Raw genomic sequence first — 10448 nt, 5'->3', positions numbered from 1 at the left:
CCGTCAGCGACCCTGTTTAAAGAGGGCGTCTCTCCGTCAGGGTCACTGTTAAAGAGGGAGTCTCCCCGTCAGCGACCCTATTTAAAGAGGGCGTCTCTCCGTCAAGGTCGCTGTTTAAAGAGGGCGTCTCTCCGTCAGCGACCCAGTTTAAACAGGGAGTCTCTCCGTCAGGTTCACTGTTTAAAGGGGGAGTCTCTCCGTCAGGTTCACTGTTTAAAGGGGGAGTCTCTCCGTCAGGGTCACTGTTTAAAGAGGGGGTCTCTCCATCAGCGACCCTGTTTAAAGAGCGAGTCTCTCCGTCAGTGACCCTGTTTAAAGAGGGAGTCTCTCCGTCAGGGTCACTTTTTAAAGAGGGAGTTTCTCTGTCAGGGTCACTGTTTAAAGATGGAGTCTCTCCGTCAGTGACCCAGTTTAAAGAGGGAGTCTCTCCGTCAGGGTCACTGCTTAAAGAGGGAGTCTCTCCATCAGCGACCCTGTTTAAAGAGGGCGTCTCTCCGTCAGCGACACTGTTTAAAGAGGGAGTCTCGCCATCAGCGACACTGCTTAAAGAGGGCATCTCTCCGTCAGGGTCACTGGTTAAAGAGGGGGTCTCTCTGTCAGTGTCCCTGTTTAAAGAGGGCGTCTCTCCGTCAGGGACCCTGTTTGAAGAGGGCGTCTCTCCGTCAGGGTCACTGTTAAAGAGGGAGTCTCTCCGTCAGCGACCCTGTTTAAAGAGGGCGTCTCTCCGTCAAGGTCGCTATTTAAAGAGGGCGTCTCTCCGTCAGCGACCCAGTTTAAAGAGGGAGTCTCTCCGTCAGGGTCACTGTTTAAAGAGGGAGTCTCTCTGTCAGGGTCACTGTTTAAAGAGGGAGTCTCTCCGTCAGGGACCCTGTTTAAAGGGGGAGTCTCTCCGTCAGGGTCACTGTTTAAAGAGGGAGTCTCTCTGTCAGGGTCACTGTTTAAAGAGGGGGTCCCTCCGTCAGCGACCCTGTTTAAAGAGGGAGTCTCTCCGTCAGCGACCCTGTTTAAAGAGGGAGTCTCTCCGTCAGGGTCACTTTTTAAAGAGGGAGTTTCTCTGTCAAGGTCGCTGTTTAAAGAGGGCGTCTCTCCGTCAGCGACCCTGTTTAAAGAGGGAGTCTCTCCATCAGGGTCACTGTTTAAAGAAGAAGTCTCTCTGTCAGGGTCACTGTTTAAAGAGGGGGTCTCGCCGTCAGGGCCCCTGTCTAAAGAGGGCGTCTCTCCGTCAGGGTCACTGTTTGAAGAGGGAGTCTCTCCGTCAGGGCCCCTGTTTAAAGATGGAGTCTCTCCATCAGGGTCACTGTTTAAAGAGGGGGTCTCGCCATCAGGGCCCCTGTTTAAAGAGGGGGTCTCGCCGTCAGGGCCCCTGTTTAAAGATGGAGTCTCTCCGTCAGGGCCCCTGTTTAAAGATGGAGTCTCACCGTCAGGGTCACTGTTTATTAGAATTAGAATTAGAACATTACAGCGCAGTACAGGCCCTTCGGCCCTCGATGTTGCGCCGACCATCTGACCTACACTTTTCCATTTTCATCCATATGTCTATCCAATGACCACTTAAATGCCCTTAAAGTTGGCGAGTCTACTACTGTTGCAGGCAGGGCGTTCCACGCCCCTACTACTCTCTGCGTAAAGAAACTACCTCTGACATCTGTCCTATATCTTTCACCCCTCAACTTAAAGCTATGTCCCCTCGTGTTTGCCATCATCATCCGAGGAAAAAGACTCTCACTGTCCACCCTATCTAACCCTCTGATTATCTTGTATGTCTCTATTAAGTTACCTCTCCTCCTCCTTCTCTCTAACGAAAACAACCCCAAGTCCCTCAGCCTTTCCTCGTAAGACCTTCCTTCCATACCAGGCAACATCCTAGTAAATCTCCTCTGCACCCTTTCCAAAGCTTCCACATCCTTCCTATCATGCGGTGACCAGAACTGCACGCAATACTCAAGGTGCGGCCTCACCAGAGTTTTGTACAGCTGCATCATGACCTCGTGGCTCCGAAACTCGATCCCCCTACTAATAAAAGCTAACACACCATATGCCTTCTTAACAGCCCTATTAACCTGGGTAGCAACTTTCAGGGATTTATGTACCTGGACACCAAGATCTCTCTGCTCATCTACACTACCAAGAATCTTCCCATTAGCCCAGTACTCTGCATTGCTGTTACTCCTTCCAAAGTGAATCACCTCACACTTCTCCGCATTAAACTCCATTTGCCATCTCTCAGCCCAGCTCTGCAGCCTATCTATGTCCCTCTGTACCCTGCAACACCCTTCGACACTATCCACAACTCCACCGACCTTCGTGTCATCCGCAAATTTACTAACCCACCCTTCTACACCCTCATCCAGGTCATTTATAAAAATGACAAACAGCAGTGGCCCCAAAACAGAACCTTGCGGTACACCACTAGTAACTAAACTCCAGGATGAACATTTGCCATCAACCACCACCCTCTGTCTTCTTTCAGCTAGCCAATTTCTGATCCAAAGCTCTAAATCACCTTCAACCCCATACTTCCGTATTTTCTGCAATAGCCTACCGTGGGGAACCTTATCAAACGCCTTACTGAAATCCATATACACCACATCCACGGCTTTACCCTCATCCACCTGTTTGGTCACCTTCTCGAAAAACTCAATAAGGTTTGTGAGGCACGAGCTACCTATTACAAAACCGTGCTATCGCAAATGAACTTATTCTTTTCAAGATGATTATAAATCCTATCTCTTATAACTTTTTCCAACATTTTACCCACAACCGAAGTAAGGCTCACAGATCTATAATTACCAGGGCTGTCTCTACTCCCCTTCTTGAACAAGGGGACAACATTTGCTTTCCTCCAGTCTTCCGGCACTACTCCTGTCGACAATGACGACATAAAGATCAACAACAACGGCTCTGCAATCTCCTCCCTGGCTTCCCAGAGAATCCTAGGATAAATCCCATCTGGCCCAGGGGACTTATCTATTTTCACTCTTTCCAAAATTGCTAACACCTCCTCCTTGTGAATCTCAATCCCATCTAGCCTAGTAAGCTGTATCTCAGTAATCTCCTCGGCAACATTTTCTTTCTCTACTGTAAATACTGACGAAAAATATTCATTTCACGCTTCCCCTATCTCCTCTGATTCCGCACACAACTTCCCACTACTATCCTTGATTGGCCCTGTTCTAACTCTTATCATTCTTTTATTCCTGATATACCTACAGAAAGCCTTAGGGTTTTCTTTGATCCTATCCGCCAATGACTTCTCGTGTCCTCTCCGTGCTCTTCGTCGCCCTCCCTTTAGATCCTTCCTGGCTACCTTGTAACTCTCAAGCGCCCTAACTGAGCCTTCACGTCTCATCCTAACATAAGCCGCCCTCTTCCTCTTGACAAGCGCTTCAACTTCTTGAGTAAACCACGGCTCCCTCACTCGTCAACTTCCTCCCTGCCTGACAGGTACATACTTATCAAGGATACGCATTAGCTGCTCCTTGAATAAGCTCCACATTTCGTTTGTGCCCATCCCCTGCAGTTTCCTTACCCATCCTACACATCCTAAATCTTGCCTAATCGCGTCATAATTTCCTTTCCCCGAGCTATAATTCTTGCCCTGCGGTATATACCTGTCCCTGCCCATCGCTAAGGTAAACCTAACCGAATTGTGATCACTATCGCCAAAGTGCTCACCTACATCTAAATCGAACACCTGGCCGGGTTTAAAGAGGGAGTCTCGCCGTCAGGGCCCCTGTTTAAAGAGGGCGTCTCTCCGTCGGGGTCACTGTTTAAAGAGGGAGTCTCCCCGTCAGGGCCCCTGTTTAAAGATGGAGTCTCTCCGTCAGGGCCCCTGTTTAAAGAGGGAGTCTCTCCGTCAGGGTCACTGTTTAAAGAGGGGGTCACGCCGTCAGGGCCCCTGTTTAAAGATGGAGTCTCTCCGTCAGGGTCACTGCTGAAAGAGGGAGTCTCTCCGTCGGGGTCACTGTTTAAAGAGGGAGTCTCTCTGTCAGGGCCCCTGTTTAAAGATGGAGTCTCTCCGTCGGGATCACTGTTTAAAGAGGGAGTCTCTCCGTCGGGGTCACTGCTTAAAGAGGGAGTCTCTCCGTCAGGGCCCCTGTTTAAAGAGGGCGTCTCTCCGTCAGGGTCACTGTTTAAAGAGGGGGTCTCGCCGTCAGGGCCCCTGTTTAAAGATGGAGTCTCTCCGTCAGGGTCACTGTTTAAAGAGGGGGTCTCGCCGTCAGGGCCCCTGTTTAAAGATGGAGTCTCTCCGTCAGGGTCACTGCTTAAAGAGGGAGTCTCTCCGTCGGGGTCACTGCTTAAAGAGGGAGTCTCTCTGTCAGGGCCCCTGTTTAAAGATGGAGTCTCTCCGTCAGGGCCCCTGTTTAAAGATGGAGTCTCGCCGTCAGGGCCCCTGTTTAAAGATGGAGTCGCTCCGTCAGGGTCACTGCTTAAAGAGGGAGTCTCTCCGTCGGGGTCACTGCTTAAAGAGGGAGTCTCTCTGTCAGGGCCCCTGTTTAAAGAGAGAGTCTCGCCGTCAGCGACCCTGCTTAAAGAGGGCGTCTCGCCGTCAGGGTCACTGCTTAAAGAGGGAGTCTCTCCGTCAGCGACCCTGTTTAAAGAGGGAGTCTCGCCGTCAGGGTCACTGCTTAAAGAGGGAGTCTCTCCGTCAGCGACCCTGTTTAAAGAGGGAGTGTCCCCGTCAGGGTCACTGCTTAAAGAGGGCGTCACTCCGTCAGCGACCCTGTTTAAAGAGGGAGTCTCTCCGTCAGGGACCCTGTTTAAAGAGGGAGTCTCGCCGTCAGGGTCACTGCTTAAAGAGGGAGTCTCTCCGTCAGGGTCAATGTTTAAAGAGGGAGTCTCTCCGTCAGGGTCACTGCTTAAAGAGGGCGTCTCTCTGTCAGCGACCCTGGTTACAGAGGGAGTCTCGCCGTCAGGGTCACTTTTTAAAGAGGGAGTCTCTCCGTCAGGGTCACTGTTTAAAGAGGGAGTCTCTCCGTCAGGGTCACTGTTTTAAGAGGGAGTCTCTCCGTCAGGGTCACTGTTTAAAGAGGGAGTCTCTCCGTCAGGGTCACTGTTTAAAGAGGGAGTTTCTCTGTCAGGGTCACTGTTTAAAGAGGGAGTCTCTCCGTCAGGGCCCCTGTTTAAAGATGGAGTCTCTCCGTCAGGGTCCCTGTTTAAAGAGGGAGTCTCTCCGTCAGGGTCCCTGTTTAAAGAGGGAGTCTCTCCGTCAGGGTCCCTGTTTAAAGAGGGAGTCTCTCCGTCAGGGTCACTGTTTAAAGAGGGCGTCTCTCCGTCAGGGTCACTGTTTAAAGAGGGGGTCGCGCCGTCAGGGCCCCTGTTTAAAGATGGAGTCTCTCTGTCAGGGTCACTGTTTAAAGAGGGGGTCAGAGGGAGTCTCTCCATCGGGGTCACTATTTAAAGAGGGAGTCTCTCCGTCAGGGCCCCTGTTTAAAGAGGGGTACTCGCCGTCAGGGCCCCTGTTTAAAGATGGAGTCTCTCCGTCAGGGTCACTGTTTAAAGAGGGGGTCTCGCCGTCAGGGCCCCTATTTAAAGAGGGCGTCTCTCCGTCAGGGTCACAGTTTAAAGAGGGAGTCTCTCCATCAGGGTCACAGTTTAAAGAGGGAGTCTCTCCATCAGGGTCACAGTTTAAAGAGGGAGTCTCTCCGTCAGGGTCAAAGTTTGAAGAGGGAGTCTCTCCGTCAGGGTCACAGTTTGAAGAGGAAGTCTCTCCGTCAGGGTCACGGCTTAAAGAGGGAGTCTCTCCGTCAGGGTCACGGCTTAAAGAGGGAGTTTCTCCGTCAGGGTCACTGTTTAAAGAGGGAGTCTCTCCGTCAGGGTCACTGCTTAAAGAGGGAGTCTCTCTGTCAGGGTCCCTGTTTAAAGAGGGGGTCTCGTCTTCAGGGCCCCTGTTTAAAGAGGGAGTCTCTCCGTCGGGGTCACTGTTTAAAGAGGGGTTCTCGCCGTCAGGGCCCCTGTTTAAAGATGGAGTCTCTCCGTCAGGGTCACTGTTTAAAGAGGGAGTCTCTCCGTCAGGGTCACCGTTTAAAGAGGGGGTCTCGCCGTCATGGCCCCTGTTAAAAGAGGGCGTCTCTCCGTCAGGGTCAGTCTTTAAAGATGGAGTCTCTCCGTCAGGGTCACTGTTTAAAGAGGGAGTCTCTCCATCAGGGTCACTGCTTAAAGAGGGAGTCTCTCCGTCAGGGTCACCGTTTAAAGAGGGGGTCTCGCCGTCAGGGCCCCTATTTAAAGAGGGCGTCTCTCCGTCAGGGTCACAGTTTAAAGAGGGAGTCTCTCCATCAGGGTCACAGTTTAAAGAGGGAGTCTCTCCATCAGGGTCACAGTTTAAAGAGGGAGTCTCTCCATCAGGGTCACAGTTTAAAGAGGGAGTCTCTCCATCAGGGTCACAGTTTGAAGAGGGAGTCTCTCCGTCAGGGTCACTGTTTAAAGATGGAGTCTCTCCGTCGGGGTCACTATTTAAAGAGGGGTTCTCGCCGTCAGGGCCCCTGTTTAAAGATGGAGTCTCTCCGTCAGGGTCAATGTTCAAAGAGAGAGTCTCTCCGTCAGGGCCCCTGTTTAAAGATGGAGTCTCTCCGTCAGGGTCACTGTTTAAAGAGGGAGTCTCTCCGTCAGGGTCACCGTTTAAAGAGGGGGTCTCGCCGTCAGGGCCCCTGTTTAAAGAGGGCGTCTCTCCGTCGGGGTCACTGTTCAAAGCGGGAGTCTCTCCGTCGGGGTCACTGTTTAAAGAGGGAGTCTCTCCGTCAGGGTCACTGTTTAAAGAGGGAGTCTCTCCATCAGGGTCACTGCTTAAAGAGGGAGTCTCTCCGTCAGGGTCACTGTTTAAAGAGGGCGTCTCTCCGTCGGGGTCACTGTTCAAACAGGGAGTCTCTCCGTCGGGGTCACTGTTCAAAGAGGGAGTCTCTCCGTCAGGGTCACTGTTTAAAGAGGGAGTCTCTCCATCAGGGTCACTGCTTAAAGAGGGAGTCTCTCCGTCAGGGTCACTGTTTAAAGAGGGAGTAACTCCGTCAGGGTCAGTCTTTAAAGATGGAGTCTCTCTGTCAGGGTCCCTGTTTAAAGAGGGGGTCTCTCCGTCAGGGTCCCTGTTTAAAGAGGGGGTCTCTCTATATATTTAGTATTTTTGTTTCACTTGATTTGAAATGAGAACAATTCTGTCAAGGCATTGAAGAAGCTTTTGCTGAATGAATAAAAAGTGGGAACTGAGTCAGTGAAAATTCTAACGACGCAACAGAGACAGAGTCTGAAATGGGAAATGAAGAGGAGAACTTCCCTCTGCAGGTGTGGGCCTGGAATTACTGCCAAAGTGAAGAACTTCACCACATTATATTCCATCTGCCAAACTCTTTCCCAACCTTCCCAATTCTTCAGAGGCTGGAAATCAAATTCAAACAAGAAACGCTGGAAATACTCGGCAGGTCTGGCAGCATCTGTGGAGAGAGAAACAGAGTTAACGTTTCAGGTCAGTGACCTTTCATCTGAACTCAAACAGGACTCTGTGCAGACAGATCCAGATCAGCTGAGATGTCATTGAATGGGGAACAGGATCAAGGAGCTGAATGGCCTCCTCCTGTTCCTATAACAGAGAAAGAGAGACAGAGGCAGTGAGAATAAGTGAGTAGGAAAGTTGGAAGTGGTGGAATCTGTGTGTTTCTGCTGCTTTGGGAACAATGTTGACCATTAATAAAGTGCTCTGTTCACACACCAACACATTCCTGCTGATCAATAAACAGGGATCTTCGAAAAACAACTGAAATCAGGTCCCAGTGAAATGTGAACTTTTGACCTCTGCTTTATCAGTCCAGGGCTCTAACTTGCAAACTATGAAACCACCTGCCCTACAAAATCCTATTTTAATACTTAATGTTTGAAACACTAAACAATCCAAGAATAACACATTCCACAGGGAGGCCATTCAGCCCATCCTGCCTGTGCTGGCTCATTGGAAGACCTATCCAATTTCACCCAGTACCTCCTTGCTCTTTCCCCATAGAGCTGCAAATGTTTCCTTTTCACTATTTATCCAATTCCCTGTTGAAACTTGCTGTTCAAATCAGCAATTCAGGAGAAACTTCTTTCCCCAGAGAGTGCTGAGAATGTGGAACTCACTACCACAGGGAGTGGTTGAGGTGAATAGTATCGATACATTTAAGGGGAAGCTGGATAAACACCAGAGGGAGAAGGGAATAGAAGGATATGTTGATGGGGTGAGATGGAGAGGGGTGGGAGGAGGATCGTGTGGAACATTAACACCAGCAGGGACCAGCTGGGCCGAATGGCCTGTTTCTGTGTAATTCTATTGAATCTGCTTTCACCTGCCTTTCAGCACATTCCAGATCACAACAACTCACTGTGTAAAAAAACAATCACCTCATCTCCCTTCTCGCTGGCTCTTTGACCAATTCTTGCCAAGAACTGGAAGGTGGGATTCGACTGAATAACTCTTTTACAGCCAGCATGGACACGATGGGACAAATGGCCTCCTCCTGTACGAAAATCTTTCTACATTCAACCTCTGTTCTCTGGTTACTGAGAGAGGGGGAAGTGGAGAGAGAGGGTACAGACAGGAGAGAGAGCAGGTTGGGTCGTGATAGAAGGAGAAATGGAGAGCGAGAGAACCTGTTTTTCCAAGGTCAGCATGGGAACTGTTTAATATTTAAATACAAATGATTGGCTGTTTGATGGTGAGTTTAGAAAGTTCAATTGAATGCACTGAGGCCCCAATGAGATTTAAACTCATGACCCCTGGTTTACAGGACCAGTGCTCTAACCCCTGAGCCATGGAGTCACCTGTATTAGCATGTTGAACATTCCCCAGTTATTGCTGTGTGTTTGAAGAATGAGGTCAGAGTCACTTCAGTATTTGGATCGTTACAGGATCACTGAATTCTTACAACACAGAGGCAGCCATTCGGCCCATTGTCTCTGTACTGGGTCTTCAAAGAGCAATTTACTGAGTGACATTCCCCACCTTCTCCCTGCCACCCTGCACTTTCTTCCTTAGAGTCCCTGGGGATGAGGATCCAGTTGTGGGGTGAATGGACTGTAGAATTAACGTGCATAGCGTTAAGTCCACTACGTGACGGTGGTCCCACGGGCCATTGATCTAGTCTGGGGGAAATGATTGCTGTTCCTCCGGCCTGAGTATTCTGCTGCAGGGAGGCAACTTCACCATCTCCCAAGTTAAGGAGGTGGCGGGCGGTCGCCTTCTCATAGAAGACGTAATGTACAACAATTCTCCGCTCCGGTTAATCAACATGTACACCCCTGTCCAAAACACCGAGCGGCTGGCTGACCTCCAGCAGCTCCCACTACTGCTGGTGATGTCCAGACCGATCATTCTAGATGGTGACTTCAACTGCATCATTAATGCAGCTGGACGATCTGGCAGTGACATCAGCAAACTGGATACACGTCCACATTCCTAATGGAAACAGTAAAAGATGCCAAACTGCAGGACGTCAAGACCGGACTGGTCTGCCTGTTCCAGGATTCACTTCCTGTTTGTGTCCCGTGTTTTCATGGTCAGATCCACCGACATCAAGCCGGTGTTTTTCTCTGACCACTGCCTCTTACTGGCTGACTGTCACTTACAGGATGACCAGTGGGTTGACAGGGGGACGTGGAAGCTGAATGTTACACTGCTAACCCCAGAGAACATTGAGGAACTCAAAAGGGATTACAAAGGTTGGAGGACCATGAAACCCCTCTTTGAGTCTCCAGTTCACTGGTGGGAGGTGATCAAGGAGAACATCAAGAGGTTCTTTATCTTCAAAGGTGTTCAGAGGGCGAGAGAGCGAGACAGAGGGAAATGTCCCGACTCCAGAAAAGAATGCTAAATCTCCTCCGGCTGCAGTCGATGGGGGTCGAGGTCAAGGAGGACCTCCACAAGGTGAAGAGACAGCAGGCCTCACTCTTTGCCATGGATGCCTGCAAGATCATCTTCTGCTCCAGAGTCCGCTCCATTGAGCAGGATGAGATGTGCTCGTGTTACTTCTTCCACAATGTACACAGAGAGAGAGAGAGCTCTGTGATCAGCAGCCTGAAGGAAGAGGACGTACCAGTGACGTCTTCACAGTCTGACATACTAAGGATCAGCAAATCCTTTTATGCTGGTCTGTACATCATGAAGCTCATGGACAGCAGAGCCTCCCAGTCCTTCCCGTCATCTATCACGGAGGTCTTAGATGACAGCACGAAGGAGAGTCTGAACAAACCGCTAACTCTGGACGAGCTGGCAAAGGCCTTCAGGTCTTTTGAGATGAGTAAAACTCCCGGAAGCGACGGTTTACCAGTTGAGTTGTGTTTGACTCTGTGGGATTGGATCGGCCCAGACCTGCTGGAAGTATACGAGAGTATGCTTCTGGCCGGCAGCATGTCAGAATCCATGAGGAAAGGCATCATCACCATCATCTACAAGCGGAAGGGGGAGAGGGCGGAAATCAGAAATTGGCGGC

The 10448-nt window shown here is 50.2% G+C and overlaps 1 non-coding gene across 1 annotated transcript; it reads right to left on the bottom strand.

Annotated features, from left to right (window-relative positions):
- Positions 1 to 8704: 8704 nt before the first annotated feature.
- trnat-ugu (transfer RNA threonine (anticodon UGU)) lies at positions 8705 to 8779 on the bottom strand. Its single transcript has one exon. It is a non-coding gene; the product is annotated as a tRNA-Thr (tRNA).
- Between the last annotated feature and the right edge of the window lie 1669 nt (positions 8780 to 10448).

This window comes from Heterodontus francisci, unplaced genomic scaffold (assembly GCF_036365525.1).
Source record: "Heterodontus francisci isolate sHetFra1 unplaced genomic scaffold, sHetFra1.hap1 HAP1_SCAFFOLD_849, whole genome shotgun sequence".
Classification (NCBI taxonomy): Eukaryota; Metazoa; Chordata; class Chondrichthyes; order Heterodontiformes; family Heterodontidae; genus Heterodontus; species Heterodontus francisci.
Note: the sequence above shows the minus strand (reverse complement) of the source record. Positions and strands in the feature narration are given on the sequence as shown.